Source organism: Anas acuta, chromosome 1, assembly GCF_963932015.1.
Source record: "Anas acuta chromosome 1, bAnaAcu1.1, whole genome shotgun sequence".
In the NCBI taxonomy this organism is placed as follows: domain Eukaryota; kingdom Metazoa; phylum Chordata; class Aves; order Anseriformes; family Anatidae; genus Anas; species Anas acuta.
This window is the reverse complement of record NC_088979.1, coordinates 116,047,550-116,067,272: the sequence shown is the minus strand read 5'-3', so window position 1 is coordinate 116,067,272 and position 19,723 is coordinate 116,047,550. Positions and strand designations below refer to the sequence as shown.

Sequence of the window (19,723 nt, the reverse complement as noted above, 5' to 3'; positions counted from 1 at the left end):
TATCAGATCCTATGTTATGGTTACCTCTTCAGACAAAACATTCTGATGTTCATCATCCGTGAACTTCCTCTTTTGAAGATGTTATTCTTGTGACTAGCAATATCAAAAATGAGTGAGGCAAAACGTTTACACATCCCCAAGGGAGAGGCTCAACTCAGCTTTTCAAGCTTTCCTAACCTTAGTCAGCAGGCTTGTGTGATAAACCCACACACCCAGTACTTTCCTGAAATAATTCTCAGGGGAAAAATGGGAGGGAATAGAAAAATCAAATCAAATAAATCAGCCAAGCAATGAGCACTTGACTCACGTCTAGGTTGACACCATATATTTTACCAGATTCCAATAATAGCTACATCATGTCTTTATACAACATCCAACATAGCCCAGCAAGCAGCGAAATCATGGAGATTCTAAGAGAATATACGTTTCTCAGACAAACAGGTAACTAGGCAAGGATTTTATCCCACAAAAAGCTAAATTAACTAGTATTAGCTTGCAAAGTCAAGAAATCAGACGTTAGTAACAGCAAGGGTCGCACGCACCCTTAATCCATCGTGATAAAATACTACTAAGCCAAATTCCCCCAAGAAACCTGTCTCATTCACTATACAGGATGGTTTGTGCTCTCTGAATAGCGTAGTTGAATAACTTGTGGTGAGAAAATGCAACACGTGGCAAGGAATCCTGAAAATTCCAAGACACGGTAAATTATATATGACAGGAGAATTAGGAAACTCTGGAAAAGAGCTTGGAAAAAAAAACACTTTTGATATGATGGTATAAGCACTATCTACTTTTAATGTTAATTTTCAAGAAATATTTGAATAAAAGGGTGGATTTGAAAGATGACGTGAAGCTTTGTTTGATACATCCGTATGCTGTAGCCTGACAGTTTGGTCCCAGAAACAGTTGCCTTCTCTTGAAAATGGAGATAAGCTGCGGACAGACAGAAAGACATTTTTCAGCTACATATCCTTACATCCTTTTCTCATTTAGTGTAAGAAAATAATTGTGTCTAGGCTGTTAGAACAAGTTCAATCATCATCTTAAAACCATCAATTATTAATGCAAAATGAAATTAATATGATTTTGATATTGATGCTTACCCTATCTTTGTCTAAATAAGTAGAGATATGTCAAAATGAACAGCTAGGCTGTACCTTCCCCTGATTAAAGTAAAAAAAAAAAAATATATATATATATATATACAAACAAGCTGAAATATAAATATATTTATATAAATATACTTTATATTTATAAATATAAATATAAATATACAATATAAATATATTACAAACAAGCTGAAAAGAAAAATAATGCATGCTAACAACTTTCAAGACATTATAGGACATGTAGCAGTTTCCTAAATATTTTTACTAAAATCTCTACAGAGCCATCAGAAGTTTTGCTGCTTGTCCAGTTGTCAGAGGGAGAACCTGTCCCGGAAAACGCTGTGCTAGACACACTAGTGTGATGCCATTTCTTTGAGGCGTAGTATTAACAATTGTTTAAGAAGTCAATAATAGATGTTCTGGTATGTTTTACATTAGAAAATTTCACCAGGCCAAAACGAGAATTATTTTGTCAGACTGCTAATAAATGCCATTGCCTCAGTTTTGATCATAGATGATTAAGCTGCAAGTATTTTTTTATTGCCTTAGGCTAAAGTCACTTGGCACTGTAACAGCAAAAGCTAGGGAATTTTAGCTTACTAGAAGTTTTCCTGATAATTCTATTTTTCATGAACATGTTTACAGCTAACCATCAGGCTTTAAGATGCTTGCACAATCCTTTAACCTGTGCCCTACGCATGCACAATTCCACATAATACAAAAGATTTAGAATCACCACCTTCAGAAAGCAGCAAGAAGACAGTTGCCAAACTTAAGCAAGGGGCAGCAGAAATGAAATTCATTAAATTTCAAGGAAAAAAGGCGTTTGTTCATGTTGTTGTCTCAAATGAACGAATAGCAACTCTTCTGACAAAAAAAAAAACTAAAAGTTGAGTTGAAAAAGCCTCTGCACTGTGACTGAGACAGATTCTGCCTTTCCCCCCAGCCGCCACCACCACCAAGCAGATACCTCTGGTGCTTCTTCCCTTTCTGCAGGTGAACCAAACCAGATGAAAACCAGTGGAAAAACATGGGACAGCCTTCCTAAAGGAAGCAACAAAAAGAACATAGTTGGAAAGCCTGGCCACCCTGATTTGCTTGAAAAGTGCAGACCCTTCACCGATACACTTCCAAGCTCAAACATCACGATGATATTCATTAAAGAAACTGAAATTCTGCTGAAACTCGACAGGAGAGCAGAGGATAAAAAAAAAATTCCTTTTGTCTGCTGACATTATTGCTTTATTATCTGACTGGCCTGTCACCAAAATCTTGTTTAGTCTAGCATCAAGTTTATCTTCTTCCCGTTGATTAAGACCTGGTACTCAAGCAGTAGACCCAGATGTAATCTAAAAATAGTATCCACTCTCAGGCATAAAGCTTAGAGAAAAAATGTATGTTGCAGTGGAGAAGAAACAAACACCTCAAAAAATCTGAATAATGTTCAAATAGCTTCACATATATTAACAGAAATTTTATTCTTGGTCAAGCCTACAAAGAGCTGCACTCTTTATAGAAACTGATCAAGAAAATGCTGAAAATTAATTAATCTTTGACAAGGGCCCACATTTTCACTGGCATTTTGGAAGACTGTAATTTTGATGTGCTACAGGACTTTAGCCAGCGCAAAGATTTGCCCAGAGAACAGTAACATAGTGGCAAAATAACAAAGATGAAGATAATGACCTTAAATAATGGTGATCACTAAGCCAAATGTTTCTGTCTTGGGAACTTTTGGGTAAGTGCAGATAGAAATCTGCACTTACCTTTTGGGTAAGTGCAGATAGAAAAGCGGATTGGTTCTTCCGAATCTTAGAAATTCAGCAAAATTTAGGTTAGGGATCTGCTGATTTATAATTTATGATGATTTGCAAGTTGCAAAAAGACAGCAATTCCACATCTTTCATAATTACAGAATCACAGAATCATCTAGGTTGGAAGAGACCTCCAAGATCATCGAGTCCAACCTCTGACCTAACACTAACCAGTCCTCCACTAAACCATATCACTCAGCTCTACATCTAAGCATCTTTTAAAGACCTCCAGGGACGATGACTCAAACACTTCCCTGGGCAGCCTATCCCAATGCCTAACAACCCTTTCAAGATATATGGCAGAAGTGAAAGAACTTACAATAAATGCACAATTATTCCCATCTTTTTACATCCTCGTATGGGGGAAATGGAAATTTTGCTTTGGGAAGCTTGCTAGTGTTGCTCATCTAAATAAAAATGGCATGATATTAGAAAAAATGCATTAGAAGTCCACAACTCATCATTAATTCAAAACAAAACTTTATTTGTTCTGCCAGTCACGGAGGTATGACCAGTTGCACAAATCAGTATTGTTTTCATGCTGTAATGACATTTGTATCCTAGAGAGAGCTGGACTCAGCAGTTTTATCTGCAATAACTGTGTGTAATAAACTACACATATATAACAACAATTTGATTATGAGGATTATTGCTCAAACTCTTCTGTTTATTTCATTGGAATTATTAGTGCTAATCATATCCAACCGTGTGTGGCTATTCTCTCTTTGCACACACTTCATGGGATCTGAGCTGTTTTTCCTCATTTACCTACAAATCACAGTGCCATGTGCCCAAGAGGTTTTCATGCCAGTGCTGTTAGCAGAGAGCCAAATCTCCATTAATATTTCCTTTCAATGCCCACAGCGTGGTTCGGCCCTGAACTAAGAAGAGTCAATAGCTAGAGTAATCCCACAGTTCAGAGGCTGAAACACTGACAGCATAATTCCATTGCTATACAACTTCCACATGGGGAAGGAAAGAAACTTTTGGCACAGACAGCGTACTTTCCAGAGTAAAAATTTCATCATTTACTTCTCCCCTTTCAATTCTACGCAGAGTTACCAAGCCTGCTATGCTTGGACAACTGCCTGGTGGTTTACTCAGCCTGAGGTAAGCAGGGGGTGCTTCAAAGCTCATCCAGATCCACTTGTGATACCATAGTGATAGTTTATTTTCTACATAAAGCACCACTGCCTATTTCTGCAGTTGATTCTTTGAGGATTTTATACTCACTGAATCTCTGTCTTCCTCCAGGAGGTCGATTAGAGGAGAAAATACAAAAATCTTTTTTTTTTTTTTCTACTGTGGCAGAGACTCAGACACACAATATTTGGCATAGTTGTACTTCAAAAAAATCCCAATGTGGACGTAGTTTTACTGGCAAACAAATACTAGTTAATGTCACATTTTGCTGAATTAGGCTGAGCAGTTTTTCAATGATTTATACTTTTTCCATTGCTACAAGGTTTCAGCAGTCCAACAATTTTCCTAACCCAACTGTCCTTAAAATAAATAAGACCTTCAGCAACAGAAAACAAGCCTGAAGTCAGGCCCAGATCCAGGGTAAAATTTACACCATTTAAAGTCACTTCCTTCAAGAGATGGCAGGACAGAGGGTGTCCTCATTTAACACAACATCCCTATATCTCCATTTCTGGTTTCAAGCTTTGTGTTGGAATTATTTTATTTGGGGGAATACAGTAATGATTTCCTCACATAATGTAAGTATTTCCACATCATAAGCCTTTTCACACAGAAACTTCCTAAATATTTGAAGTGGCTGAGAGTTCCCAAATTCCAAAAGAAACAAGATGACTCCCTCCCAATCTTGCCCAGTATATTTTTCAAGGAAAAACACAGGTGAAAAACTGTCAATAGACTTTCGCCTGCAGGCTAAATGGCAGTGAGTGCTGAAAGCAAGCAGAATGCATACAAATAGCTTGCATTTTTGTCTGACTTCATACTGTCTAGGACTTTAACCAATACATTAAAAAAAAAAAAAAAAAAAAAAGAAAAGGACTTTCATTTAAGGGTATTTCTTTCTACAGAGAAGGAGAAAAGATGGTGAGGATGAGCAGCATTCGTGTTGTTGTTCTTCTCTCATGTAGACAGGACTTGAAGCAACTACAAACTCCCACTTAGAGAGCATTCTGTACATGTGTACACCTTCATATGCACAAAAGCTAGTAACATGTTTAAACTGCTTACAACAAGGAAAAACAATTGACAGCTGTGCCAGCACTTAATTTTGGATAGACAAAGCCTCTTTAAGTCTTCTGTGAACTTCAGTGAAACCTTCTAGCCATAGAGCAATAAAATAAAATTGTCGGTCTTGAGAGAATGAAAAATCATAAACAATATTACATTCTGATCGTTCACTTGCATTAATTAATCACAGAATCACAGAATGGCTTGGGTTGGAAGGAACCTTACAGATCCTCTAACTCCAACACCTCTGCCATAGGCAGGAATGCCACCCACTAGATCTAGTTATGGTACTAAAAGTATACATGCCAAATATGAAATTGCCATCCTTCAGCACCTAGTATATGCAAGCTACTCCAAAAAACAACTAAAATTCTAATAACCAAAGGAATAAACTGAAACTGTAAAGCAGTTTATGGAGCAATATAGTAATAGGTTATGGAAATAAAAGCTCTGCTGCTCACAAAGCAGCTGAAACTATCTTAAGATAAGCCACTTCAAAGTTGCCAGAACAGACAAAGGGTTAACCTGCTCAATGACAGAAATTAGTGGTGATGAATTGGTGGCACAGCTGAAACCCAATTAATGACAATGCAGAATTTATATTCTTAAACACTGTCCTGGTCAAAAATGTTTTATAAACCCTTGTCCTGGCCTTCTGTTATAAAGAACAGGGTGGCGGTGATGGAGAAATTACCAATTCTGAGCAATTTCTTTATTCAAGCTGTGGCTTGAATCATTCACTGACAACATGAAATAATAAACGCAGTTACTGGTCAGTCTCCACATCGTTACTGGAAAAGCATCTCAAAGAATTCAGAAGTGTGGCCTGCATCTCACCTACCTAGACAGCCAAGGAGAGGGCACATAACCTAACAAAACACTGAGCTTGACACACACTAACCAAACTCTTGGCACAAACTTTTGGGCTTCGTTTCTTCCCCAAACCACAGGAACACCAAGCACCAGCCCTTCCAAAATTAACTTGAATGTATTGTGAGAAACACCATTCACGTTTTTCCTTGAATTTAATCACACAAACCCAGCTGAGAACAACATCCCCATCATCTCATCTCCTCTGGCCACGACCTGTACTAACTCTGCAGTCAGTACTCAACAGCCTGCCTTGCCTTGGTTCGCAGTCAGTACAACGCAGTCTAGCACAAGGCTGCTACTACAAATGGAAAATCTCCAATTCCCAGGGGCACGTGCAATGTGTGGCTCAGGTCACACCCTTACTGACATAGTACACTGTGTTCAAAGGCTCACAGCTTCTTCAAACACCACTTCCCCCTCAATGCATGCCAAAATAACAATCCCAAAAAGCCACCACCCACATGAACTTTTAAACTTTTTTCAAAAGAGCATATTTACTACTAAACCTTTGTCTTGCCTATTTCTAAATGACTGGAAAAAAAAAAAAAAGCTGAATTAAACCAGAATGCAAGATGCAAGACCTAAGACAATTATACTAACTGGATTAGATTTAAATGCATAAAGTGAAACTGAATACCATTAATATCAAACCAAAATATTCAATACTTCAAAACCTACTTTCAGCTATTTAGAGGACTGTTATTTGTAAAAGTCTGCCCACCTTTCTTCCAAGTTAAATATCCAGATACCTGTCTCTCCAAGGAGACTAAGGAAACTAGAAGCATCTTTCTGCAAATAAAATAAATAAATAAATAAATAAGGCAACAAATAATATCAATGCGATTTTTACAGTGGAAGGAAGTCATTAATTTACCATATGAATCTACCTGTGTTTCAGCTTGAAGCTCAAAATACACTAATTAGTTTTGAAAAAAGAGACAAAAAGCATTGTAGCAAGTGTTCTGATGACTTCACTATGCTAATCAGCAAAAATGATGGTTGATTGAGTAATCAAAATAATTAGGAAAGAAACAGACAACAAAAGAAAGAATAACATAAATATATCACGTATAATTCAGCGCATAACAACACAACTCTTCTCAGTTCACATCCTTATTCTGTGAAATGTGTTCATATGATTCGTGTCAATATGGAATAATGCTAGGGCTGCACGGTATGATGAATGTGACCTTCTGTCCTACAGACCCTTGTATAACCACAAGTCGAAGAAAAACAGAGTGGTTACCGTATATAGTTCTTGTATCTTGCAAAGGAATGTTTTAGCAATTCCTGTCAATAGAGAACTTGAAGGGAAATGCAGTTGTAGGCTTTTCCTTGAAGTCTCTGATATCTGGGGGGTTCAGAATAACTGCTAACTATTATGACTATTGTATAGGACACTACGCAAGTCTCTGATATCTGGCCAGGAGATTAAGGAGATGGGGAAAGCTGAAGAACAACTAAAAGACAAAGCTTGCAGGGGACGCTGCACAAGTCTCCGACATACAGCCAAGTTGGACAAAGGAAAAGGACAAGAGGGAGGAAGACTATGAGCCTTCAGCATGAAGACTCCCCGTGCACCCAGCACTCTTTACTTGCCTTTTATTAACCCCATAAATAAATCTCATAAAGCTAAGTTGACTCAGAATTTATACCAGTATGGTGAAAACCGTTGCACTCCAAGTTGGGAAGGGGAGAGGAAAATGTTCATGTATATGTGAGAATTGTACTCAAACAGCTGATTACACCTTTGCATACACCTTTTAAGGGAAAACTTTAAACCTGAGAAGCAACAGGCAGTTTTCTACGTTTCCTGATATGATATCATGATAGATGATATCATATAGTCTGCTGCAGGCTGAAAAGTAGCCTGTGCCTCAGGTACCGTTTTATGCCTTTGCTTTTGTTACTACATCCCTGTAAGTCTTCAAAAGGGAAATGAAATTATCCTACCCAGAAGAAAGACCGTCCAGAAGACACTTGAGTTGTTAGGGCCTGAATTCTCAACGAAACCAAAGGCAGGGATCTTACTGACCTGGAGAAAGAGGCTTTAATCTCTCCTGGCTTGTTTACTTCTGAAGGAGCGTGAAAGAGACACGTGTCCTTGTACGTGAAGAGGAGGTGAAGGAACAGCTAGTGCAAGGAATGCACAAATCCGTTGCGCCAGACTAACAGGTGGTTGGCTCTGAGCTGGGAGACTGCAACAGAAAAACAGAATTATCTAGGTTGGAAGAGACCTCCAAGATCATCGAGTCCAACCTCTGACCTAACACTAACCAGTTCCCCACTAAACCATATCACTGAGCTCTACATCTGAATGTCTTTTAAAGACACACAGGGATGGAGGCTCAACCACTTCCCTGGGCAGCCCACTCCAATGCCTAACAGACCTTTCGGTAAAGAAGTTCTTCCTAATATCCAACCTAAACCTCCCCTGGCACAACTTCAGGCCATTTCTCCTCGTCCTGTCACCAGGTACATGGGAAAACAGACCAACCATCACCTCGCTACAGCCTCCTTTAAGGTACCTGTAGAGAGCGATAAGGTTGCCCCTGAGCCTTCTCTTTTCCAGGCTGAACAATCCCAGAGAAGGAGGGGGGAGGGCGAGTGAACGGCTGTGTGGTGCTTAGCTGCCGGCCGGGGGAAACCACGACTACAGCAATGTAGTCATGTAACCAAATTAAAGCCTAAACTTTCAGCTTGGTCCTTGACCTGAATAGGGAGTGAGGATCCAGATCCTGGCATTTATAGGTGATAGTTTATATGCAGCCTAAGTAAATACTGCAGTCGGAGGTCATGGCGCTAGATTTCGAAAAGTCTGGCATAAAGAAGAGATCTCAGAAAAGCAAATTTAAATAACATTAATGTCAAGTAAAGTCTTTCTGATTGCTGTATTCTTTATCTGTCGTGACTAGACAGATGAAAATCTATGACAGCAATTTTGCCTTTAAGGTCATTTCTTTTTCTTTATTTCTTTTATTTACATTGATTTATCTTATTTTAACAGACTCTGTACTAATTTTCCTCACAGAATGACTAGCAGAAATACGACCCTTATATGCCTTTCGTAATTAATTAATTAGGTCAACTCTAACCACTAAGCAGCTAGTCAGCTTATTTCTATTAGCGATAAGGAGCAATTGAACCTAAAACATAGAAGCCAGGTTGATGAGCCTATTCCACAAGGTCTCATGACTCCACACATGTGAAGTGAAATCTGCCAGCTGGAGATCATTTGACCTTTGCTATATAATAAGCATGAGGAATGATGGGAAGAACTGCCACTCCAGGAGAGTTTGAGGTTTAGACTACTTAAGGTGCTTTTCTACTGTTCTGCTGAAAGAGACTCAGTATTTCAGAGTAGACTGCTTTTTCTTCATGTTTTCTACCATTTCTACGATATAGCTTTGGAGACTCTATGAACAGGTAACATCGGGGGTGACTACTCAGAAAAGGAAAACCCTGATGATGCTACTGCCCCATGAAGAGGTTCGGCAGCGACTCAAATTTGGAAACGAGCAGGTAAGCATTCATGGGTCCTACAGTGGCTTTGTGTTTGGGAGCTTGAGCACTTACTTTACCTTGTGAGGTGTCGGCAGAGAGTCCGCGGCGTCGGCAGAGAGTCCGCGGTGTCGGCAGAGAGTCCGCGGTGTCGGCAGAGAGTCCGCGGTGTCGGCAGAGAGTCCGCGGTGTCGGCAGAGAGTCCGCGGTGTCGGCAGAGAGTCCGCGGTGTCGGCAGAGAGTCCGCGGTGTCGGCAGAGAGTCCGCGGTGTCGGCAGAGAGTCCGCGGTGTCGGCAGAGAGTCCGCGGTGTCGGCAGAGAGTCCGCGGTGTCGGCAGAGTTTTGAAAAAAGAGACAAAAAGCATTGTAGCAAGTGTTTTGATGACTTCTACGATATAGCTTTGGAAACTCTATGAACAGGTAACATCAGGGGTGACTACTCAGAAAAGGAAAACCCTGATGATGCTACTGCCCCATGAAGACATTAGGCAGCGACTCAAATTTGGAAACGAGCAGGTAAGCATTAATAGGTCCTACAGTGGCTTGGTGTTTGGGAGCTAGAGCACTTGCTTTACCTTGTGATGCGTCGGCAGAGAGTCCGCGGCGTCGGCAGAGAGTCCGCGGCGTCGGCAGAGAGTCGCGGCGTCGCAGAGAGTCCGCGGCGTCGGCAGAGGAGTCCGCGGCGTCGGCAGAGAGTCCGCGGCGTCGGCAGAGAGGTCCGCGGCGTCGGCAGAGAGTCCGCGGCGTCGGCAGAGAGTCCGCGGCGTCGGCAGAGAGTCCGCGGCGTCGGCAGAGAGGTCCGCGGCGTCGGCAGAGAGTCCGCGGCGTCGGCAGAGAGTCCGCGGCGTCGGCAGAGAGTCCGCGGCGTCGGCGAGAGAGTCCGCGGCGTCGGCAGAGAGTCCGCGGCGTCGGCAGAGTTTTGAAAAAAGAGACAAAAAGCATTGTAGCAAGTGTTTTGATGACTTCTACGATATAGCTTTGGAAACTCTATGAACAGGTAACATCAGGGGTGACTACTCAAAAAAGGAAAACCCTGATGATGCTACTGCCCATGAAGACATTAGGCAGCGACTCAAATTTGGAAACGAGCAGGTAAGCATTAATGGGTCCTACAGTGGCTTTGTGTTTGGGAGCTTGAGCACTTACTTTACCTTGTGATGCGTCGGACGAGAGGGGGGTCCGCGGCGTCGGACGAGAGGGGGGTCCGCGGCGTCGGACGAGAGGGGGGTCCGCGGCGTCGGACGAGAGGGGGGTCCGCGGCGTCGGACGAGAGGGGGGTCCGCGGCGTCGGACGAGAGGGGGGTCCGCGGCGTCGGACGAGAGGGGGGTCCGCGGCGTCGGACGAGAGGGGGGTCCGCGGCGTCGGACGAGAGGGGGGGTCCGCGGCGTCGGACGAGAGGGGGGTCCGCGGCGTCGGACGAGAGGGGGGTCCGCGGCGTCGGACGAGAGGGGGGTCCGCGGCGTCGGACGAGAGGGGGGTCCGCGGCGTCGGACGAGAGGGGGGTCCGCGGCGTCGGACGAGAGGGGGGTCCGCGGCGTCGGACGAGAGGGGGTCCGCGGCGTCGGACGAGAGGGGGGTCCGCGGCGTCGGACGAGAGGGGGGTCCGCGGCGTCGGACGAGAGGGGGGTCCGCGGCGTCGGACGAGAGGGGGGTCCGCGGCGTCGGACGAGAGGGGGGTCCGCGGCGTCGGACGAGAGGGGGGTCCGCGGCGTCGGACGAGAGGGGGGTCCGCGGCGTCGGACGAGAGGGGGGTCCGCGGCGTCGGACGAGAGGGGGGTCCGCGGCGTCGGACGAGAGGGGGGTCCGCGGCGTCGGACGAGAGGGGGGGTCCGCGGCGTCGGACGAGAGGGGGGTCCGCGGCGTCGGACGAGAGGGGGGTCCGCGGCGTCGGACGAGAGGGGGGTCCGCGGCGTCGGACGAGAGGGGGGTCCGCGGCGTCGGACGAGAGGGGGGTCCGCGGCGTCGGACGAGAGGGGGGTCCGCGGCGTCGGACGAGAGGGGGGTCCGCGGCGTCGGACGAGAGGGGGGTCCGCGGCGTCGGACGAGAGGGGGGTCCGCGGCGTCGGACGAGAGGGGGGTCCGCGGCGTCGGACGAGAGGGGGGTCCGCGGCGTCGGACGAGAGGGGGGGTCCGCGGCGTCGGACGAGAGGGGGGTCCGCGGCGTCGGACGAGAGGGGGGTCCGCGGCGTCGGACGAGAGGGGGGTCCGCGGCGTCGGACGAGAGGGGGGTCCGCGGCGTCGGACGAGAGGGGGGTCCGCGGCGTCGGACGAGAGGGGGGTCCGCGGCGTCGGACGAGAGGGGGGTCCGCGGCGTCGGACGAGAGGGGGGTCCGCGGCGTCGGACGAGAGGGGGGTCCGCGGCGTCGGACGAGAGGGGGGTCCGCGGCGTCGGACGAGAGGGGGGTCCGCGGCGTCGGACGAGAGGGGGGTCCGCGGCGTCGGACGAGAGGGGGGTCCGCGGCGTCGGACGAGAGGGGGGTCCGCGGCGTCGGACGAGAGGGGGGGTCCGCGGCGTCGGACGAGAGGGGGGTCCGCGGCGTCGGACGAGAGGGGGGTCCGCGGCGTCGGACGAGAGGGGGGTCCGCGGCGTCGGACGAGAGGGGGGTCCGCGGCGTCGGACGAGAGGGGGGTCCGCGGCGTCGGACGAGAGGGGGGTCCGCGGCGTCGGACGAGAGGGGGGTCCGCGGCGTCGGACGAGAGGGGGTCGCGGCGTCGGACGAGAGGGGGGTCCGCGGCGTCGGACGAGAGGGGGGTCCGCGGCGTCGGACGAGAGGGGGGTCCGCGGCGTCGGACGAGAGGGGGGTCCGCGGCGTCGGACGAGAGGGGGGTCCGCGGCGTCGGACGAGAGGGGGGTCCGCGGCGTCGGACGAGAGGGGGGTCCGCGGCGTCGGACGAGAGGGGGGTCCGCGGCGTCGGACGAGAGGGGGGTCCGCGGCGTCGGACGAGAGGGGGGTCCGCGGCGTCGGACGAGAGGGGGGTCCGCGGCGTCGGACGAGAGGGGGGTCCGCGGCGTCGGACGAGAGGGGGGTCCGCGGCGTCGGACGAGAGGGGGGTCCGCGGCGTCGGACGAGAGGGGGGTCCGCGGCGTCGGACGAGAGGGGGGTCCGCGGCGTCGGACGAGAGGGGGGTCCGCGGCGTCGGACGAGAGGGGGGTCCGCGGCGTCGGACGAGAGGGGGGTCCGCGGCGTCGGACGAGAGGGGGGTCCGCGGCGTCGGACGAGAGGGGGGTCCGCGGCGTCGGACGAGAGGGGGGTCCGCGGCGTCGGACGAGAGGGGGGTCCGCGGCGTCGGACGAGAGGGGGGTCCGCGGCGTCGGACGAGAGGGGGGGTCCGCGGCGTCGGACGAGAGGGGGGTCCGCGGCGTCGGACGAGAGGGGGGTCCGCGGCGTCGGACGAGAGGGGGGTCCGCGGCGTCGGACGAGAGGGGGGTCCGCGGCGTCGGACGAGAGGGGGGTCCGCGGCGTCGGACGAGAGGGGGGTCCGCGGCGTCGGACGAGAGGGGGGTCCGCGGCGTCGGACGAGAGGGGGGTCCGCGGCGTCGGACGAGAGGGGGGTCCGCGGCGTCGGACGAGAGGGGGGTCCGCGGCGTCGGACGAGAGGGGGGTCCGCGGCGTCGGACGAGAGGGGGGTCCGCGGCGTCGGACGAGAGGGGGGGTCCGCGGCGTCGGACGAGAGGGGGGTCCGCGGCGTCGGACGAGAGGGGGGTCCGCGGCGTCGGACGAGAGGGGGGTCCGCGGCGTCGGACGAGAGGGGGGTCCGCGGCGTCGGACGAGAGGGGGGTCCGCGGCGTCGGACGAGAGGGGGGTCCGCGGCGTCGGACGAGAGGGGGGTCCGCGGCGTCGGACGAGAGGGGGGTCCGCGGCGTCGGACGAGAGGGGGGTCCGCGGCGTCGGACGAGAGGGGGGTCCGCGGCGTCGGACGAGAGGGGGGTCCGCGGCGTCGGACGAGAGGGGGGTCCGCGGCGTCGGACGAGAGGGGGTCCGCGGCGTCGGACGAGAGGGGGGTCCGCGGCGTCGGACGAGAGGGGGGTCCGCGGCGTCGGACGAGAGGGGGGTCCGCGGCGTCGGACGAGAGGGGGGTCCGCGGCGTCGGACGAGAGGGGGGTCCGCGGCGTCGGACGAGAGGGGGGTCCGCGGCGTCGGACGAGAGGGGGGTCCGCGGCGTCGGACGAGAGGGGGGTCCGCGGCGTCGGACGAGAGGGGGGTCCGCGGCGTCGGACGAGAGGGGGGTCCGCGGCGTCGGACGAGAGGGGGGTCCGCGCGGCGTCGGACGAGAGGGGGGTCCGCGGCGTCGGACGAGAGGGGGGTCCGCGGCGTCGGACGAGAGGGGGGTCCGCGGCGTCGGACGAGAGGGGGGTCCGCGGCGTCGGACGAGAGGGGGGTCCGCGGCGTCGGACGAGAGGGGGGTCCGCGGCGTCGGACGAGAGGGGGGTCCGCGGCGTCGGACGAGAGGGGGGTCCGCGGCGTCGGACGAGAGGGGGGTCCGCGGCGTCGGACGAGAGGGGGGTCCGCGGCGTCGGACGAGAGGGGGGTCCGCGGCGTCGGACGAGAGGGGGGTCCGCGGCGTCGGACGAGAGGGGGGTCCGCGGCGTCGGACGAGAGGGGGGTCCGCGGCGTCGGACGAGAGGGGGGTCCGCGGCGTCGGACGAGAGGGGGGTCCGCGGCGTCGGACGAGAGGGGGGTCCGCGGCGTCGGACGAGAGGGGGGTCCGCGGCGTCGGACGAGAGGGGGGTCCGCGGCGTCGGACGAGAGGGGGGTCCGCGGCGTCGGACGAGAGGGGGGTCCGCGGCGTCGGACGAGAGGGGGGTCCGCGGCGTCGGACGAGAGGGGGGTCCGCGGCGTCGGACGAGAGGGGGGTCCGCGGCGTCGGACGAGAGGGGGGTCCGCGGCGTCGGACGAGAGGGGGGTCCGCGGCGTCGGACGAGAGGGGGGTCCGCGGCGTCGGACGAGAGGGGGGTCCGCGGCGTCGGACGAGAGGGGGGTCCGCGGCGTCGGACGAGAGGGGGGTCCGCGGCGTCGGACGAGAGGGGGGTCCGCGGCGTCGGACGAGAGGGGGGTCCGCGGCGTCGGACGAGAGGGGGGTCCGCGGCGTCGGACGAGAGGGGGGTCCGCGGCGTCGGACGAGAGGGGGGTCCGCGGCGTCGGACGAGAGGGGGGTCCGCGGCGTCGGACGAGAGGGGGGTCCGCGGCGTCGGACGAGAGGGGGGTCCGCGGCGTCGGACGAGAGGGGGGTCCGCGGCGTCGGACGAGAGGGGGGTCCGCGGCGTCGGACGAGAGGGGGGTCCGCGGCGTCGGACGAGAGGGGGGTCCGCGGCGTCGGACGAGAGGGGGGTCCGCGGCGTCGGACGAGAGGGGGGTCCGCGGCGTCGGACGAGAGGGGGGTCCGCGGCGTCGGACGAGAGGGGGGTCCGCGGCGTCGGACGAGAGGGGGGTCCGCGGCGTCGGACGAGAGGGGGGTCCGCGGCGTCGGACGAGAGGGGGGTCCGCGGCGTCGGACGAGAGGGGGGTCCGCGGCGTCGGACGAGAGGGGGGTCCGCGGCGTCGGACGAGAGGGGGGTCCGCGGCGTCGGACGAGAGGGGGGTCCGCGGCGTCGGACGAGAGGGGGGTCCGCGGCGTCGGACGAGAGGGGGGTCCGCCCCGCCCCAAACACTTACCTGTCACTTCCCAGATCCTCCTTCCTACCTTTTTTGAAGACCAGCATGACGCTGGCTTTCCTCCAGTCTTCAGGCACCTCACCCGTTCTCCAGGACCTTTCAAAGATGAAAGAGAGAGGTTCAGTGATCACATCTGTCAGCTGGAGACCTGTAGTAGACCCCCACCACAGTGTCTCCCCTACCAGCCCACCCCTTAATTGTTACTTGCAAGCTCTCCGCCTGTCAATCACCCTCCCCCAGCTGGAACTGGGTACATTGTGATTGCTCCCTCACATAAAGGGCAACCCTGTGGAGGAATGGTCAAGTGAATTAGGTCATGTGAATGTTGAGCTACTTGGAGGTCGCGAGCTAAAAAAGTATCGAACGCAGCTCATATGAGTCTGGGAGATGGCGGGAAGCCAGTCAAGGGACAAAGGCACTGTGTCATTGTGTGGATGGGAACGTACTTAAGACAGGATAACGGTTGAGGGAATGAGGAGCTAGCTGATAAGATAGGGAAAGTTGCACTAACCAATAGTGAGCTTTGCTTTTGCAATATGTATGAGTTAATTATATTGAATCATATAAAAAACGGCTGAGCTATCCAATAAATCGAAGTTCACTGATCACTCATATTGAGCGTCTGTGTCTTCCTTCCGTCGACAACAAATGGCGCCCGAACAGGGACAGGCTGGGTCTGAACCTGCGAGCCACGGTTGGACAGAATATGGGAACCGATCCTGCAATGCAGCTCAGGAGGTGAAAAGGACGAGAAATTGATGAATCCTCGCACCTGGGAGCACCTATAGAGGGTCCTGCCGGAAAGCGCCGCCGAGGTCTTTGCAGAGGCTGCAACGGTACCGATGTAACTAAAGGTATGGAAAGACAAGCGGCGTATGATTTGCTCAAATGCTTTTTAGAAAAGCGGAGCACGCAGGGTATAGACTGCAAAAGGAGTTACCAGGATTATTAGCATATGGGGTAGCAAAGGGTTGTTTTATCAATCCGGGCACAATCTTTGAACAAACAGAATCGCGAGGGATGCGGAAAAAGGAATTGCGGAGAGACGCGGAAAATTGAAGTAATCACGGTGCAATGTGGGACATCCAAGATCAAGTTGCTATGGGAGACCAGAGGCCTCAGTGGACAACGGCAGCCGACCCTCAGCGTGTGGCGAGTCGGCACAGAACAGAGGGACAGACATTAGGACCCTGCAGCCTGTGTGACGGAACCATGGAGGCAGCGGCAGCTGTGCTGCTTCTCTCTGGCATTCTTTTTATAAAAGGTTTACCTTGCAATGCAAAAGGGATACTAACTGGAGTGTTAATAATTGTATATGTTATTCTTAAATGTCTAGCTATTTTGTGTTGGAAGTATTTGTGTAAGGGTAAGGTTTTAAAACAAAGTGTTGCACGTCACTTCACGAGGAACACAAAGAAAGACAATACTTATTTGTTTGCTTATCATTCTAAATTATATTCTTGTGAATGAGATTGTGATATGATTGAGATGTGCCAGAGGCCTCTGGGTGTGCGGTTGTGCTCTGGGTGTGCGGTTGTGCTGTGTACTGTGTTAGTGAGAGCACGCTTATTGCCATAGTGCAGGCTGAAATCATAGGAAATCAGTGCCAGCAAAAAATCATAGGAAAATGAAGGACGAAGTAGCCCTAGATTTATTACATTGCTTTTTAGGAAAATGGGGAGTCGATTGAAAGCAACTAGCAGGACGAGTTGCAATCGGTCAAGGAAAATCATGTTTCACAAGTACGGAGTCATTGTTTGAAGTAGCCACTTGGAGAAATTTAAGGGAATGTACTGTTTAAAATGTTTTGATCATAATGAGTCAATTCACAAATCCATTGTACCTGCCAATGCTTTTGGAGGACCGTGTTACCTAGGACGACTCACACTTTTCGCTCCAGATTTGCACTCGTGGCAAAACTCGACAAGGAACAGAAGAATTAAACGAGAATTAAAAACTTTGGGTTCTGACTGTAACGATAATGTAGAATTGTGGGGTCCAGCAAAAAGATTCTTTGCTTCTTTGGCGCCTAGTGTGGGAACTACACACACTTTGACTAGCATTACAAAGCTTGCTTACTGGGCTGTTAAACAATCAAATGTAACAACACAAATTCTTTCTGAAATGTCACAAGATATTGAGAGTCTAAGCCATGCTGTGTTACAAAATAGATGGATTTCTTGCTACTATTGATTTCTTGCTACTAGCTCAAGGACATGGGTGTGAAGATGTAGAAGGAATGTGTTGCTTTAATCTCTCCGATCATGGTCAGTCAATTCATGACCAATTGAAATGGCTAAGGGATCATACACAAAAAATCACAATACAGAGTAATTGGTTTGATTGGCTTCAATCTATCTTTGGAAATATGGGAGGATGGGTTTTTAACCTAATCAAAGAGGGACTTCACCTTTTGCTCATAATTATATTGATTCTAATTGCTGCACGGGTCATTTTTAGCTGCTTAACTAAGAAGCTTGAGCAACTCACAGAGAAGGTGTTTGTAGCCCAAAATAAAAACGGGGGAATTGTGGAGGAATGGTTAAGTGAAGTAGGTCATGTGAATGTTGAGCTACTTGGAGGTCGCGAGCTAAAAAAGTATCGAACGCAGCTCATATGAGTCTGGGAGATGGCGGGAAGCCAGTCAAGGGACAAAGGCATTGTGTCAGTGTGTGGATGGGAAAATGCCTAAGACAGGATAACGGTTGAGGGAATGAGGAGCTAGCTGATAAGATAGGGAAAGTTGCACTAACCAATAGTGAGCTTAGCTTTTGCAATATGTATGAGCTAATTATATTGAATCATATAAAAAACGGCTGAGCTATCCAATAAATCAAAGTTCACTGATCACTCATATTGAGCGTCTGTGTCTTCCTTCCGTCGACAACACAACCCCACCCCCTCGATTCAATATCCTGTCTCTCCTAAAGAGGACAGAGCCCTCCATGACTGCATTCCAGTCATGCGAGCTGTCCCACCACATCTCTGTGATCGCAATGAGATCATGGCCCTGCAACCAAACACAGATCTCGAGCTCATCCTGTTCGTTTCCCATGCTCCGTGCATTGCTTTACAGGCACTTTAGGTAAGCAGTAGGTACAGTTACCCCTGGGGGGATGCAAGAAGAAGATACTGGCCAGGGGATCGGGAACGCTACCTTCTCTGAGGAGCCCTCAGACAATCCTATGGGAGAGCTCAGATGTTTTTCTCTGTCTTCAACAGTGACGGTAGTGTACAATGTGTTCATATGATTCTTGTCAATATGGAACAATGTTAGGGCCGCACAGTATGATGAATGTGACCTTCTGTCCTACAGACCCTTGTATAACCACAAGTCGAAGAAAAACAGAGTGGTTAACGTATATAGCTCTTGTATCTTGCAAAGGAATGTTTTAGCAATTCCTGTCAATAGAGAACTTGAAGGGAAATGCAGTTGTAGGCTTTTCTTTGAAGTCTCTGATATCTGGGGGGTTCAGAATAACTGCTAACTATTATGACTATTGTATAGGACACTACGCAAGTCTCTGATATCTGGCCAGGAGATTAAGGAGATGGGGAAAGCTGAAGAACAACTAAAAGACAAAGCTTGCAGGGGACGCTGCACAAGTCTCCGACATACAGCCAAGTTGGACAAAGGAGAAGGACAAGAGGGAGGAAGACTATGAGCCTTCAGCAGGAGAGACCCCCGGAGGGACCACCAGAGACTGATACGCATGCTCCAGTAGGAGGGTTTGGATTCCGGAAACTAATTATAATAACCCTGGTTGTTTTAGAAGTAGTAATGAATATGTATTAGCCTAGGAGCATAAAAATCAGCTGCTTGATGTAACTGGTGTGCGTCTTGGTGGAGCAGAGACTCCCAGCACACCCAGCGCTCTTTGCTTATCTCTATTCCTTTAATAAATTGTAAACTTTGATTATAGTCCTATTTTGAAGACTGAGCCATTTATAACAATTCCACATCCCCAACTCAAAAAGGAGATGGCAGAACTGAAAAGGTAAAGAAAAAGCAACAGTGACTAAGGTACAAAGCAAATTCTACAGAAGGGATGATTAAAAAAAGCAAGACTTCTCAGCCGAGAAAACAGATGCTGAAAATTAATACGCTAAAGATATATAAATCACTCATGGAATTGAAAAGACAAATAGGAAGCAATTACTTGTTGTCTGTCCAAACACAGAGCCAGGAAGTGTTAAATTAAACTACCAAGGGCAGAAACAGAACAAACCAATTGTTTCCTTTTTCTCCTAATGCATTTCTTTAAAAAACTTGTGGAACTTTAAGACATAGGCTGTACACAGCTTTTTCTCACTCCTACTCCTGCCTTCTCACACTTGTCCTCTGCTCCAGTGTGAGGTCTCCACGGTCTATGGGTCTTGAAAAGAGAAGTGCTCCAGGATGAGCCTCTCCACAGGCAACAGTTTCTTCAGGTAGATTCACCTGCTCCAGCAGGAGTCCTCTATCGGCTGCAAGGAACATCTGCTCCACAGCAGACCACCTCCTCCCCCTTGCTTTTTGACCTTGGAGTTCCCTCTGTCCTTTAGCATTTCTTGAAAATG

General features: G+C 50.4%; 2 long non-coding RNA genes across 2 annotated transcripts; one reads left to right on the top strand and one right to left on the bottom strand.

Moving 5' to 3' along the window:
* Positions 1-303: 303 nt before the first annotated feature.
* LOC137862857 (uncharacterized) lies at positions 304-8,225 on the bottom strand. The gene is made up of 5 exons (XR_011100558.1): positions 8,043-8,225; positions 6,729-6,796; positions 3,246-3,333; positions 2,083-2,156; positions 304-936 (listed from the first exon to the last, which is right to left on the bottom strand). It is a non-coding gene; the product is annotated as an uncharacterized lncRNA (long non-coding RNA).
* Positions 8,226-8,543: 318 nt separating this feature from the next.
* On the top strand, positions 8,544-19,327 carry LOC137862861 (uncharacterized). Its single transcript, XR_011100559.1, has 2 exons — positions 8,544-9,529; positions 18,703-19,327. It is a non-coding gene; the product is annotated as an uncharacterized lncRNA (long non-coding RNA).
* Positions 19,328-19,723: the final 396 nt, after the last annotated feature.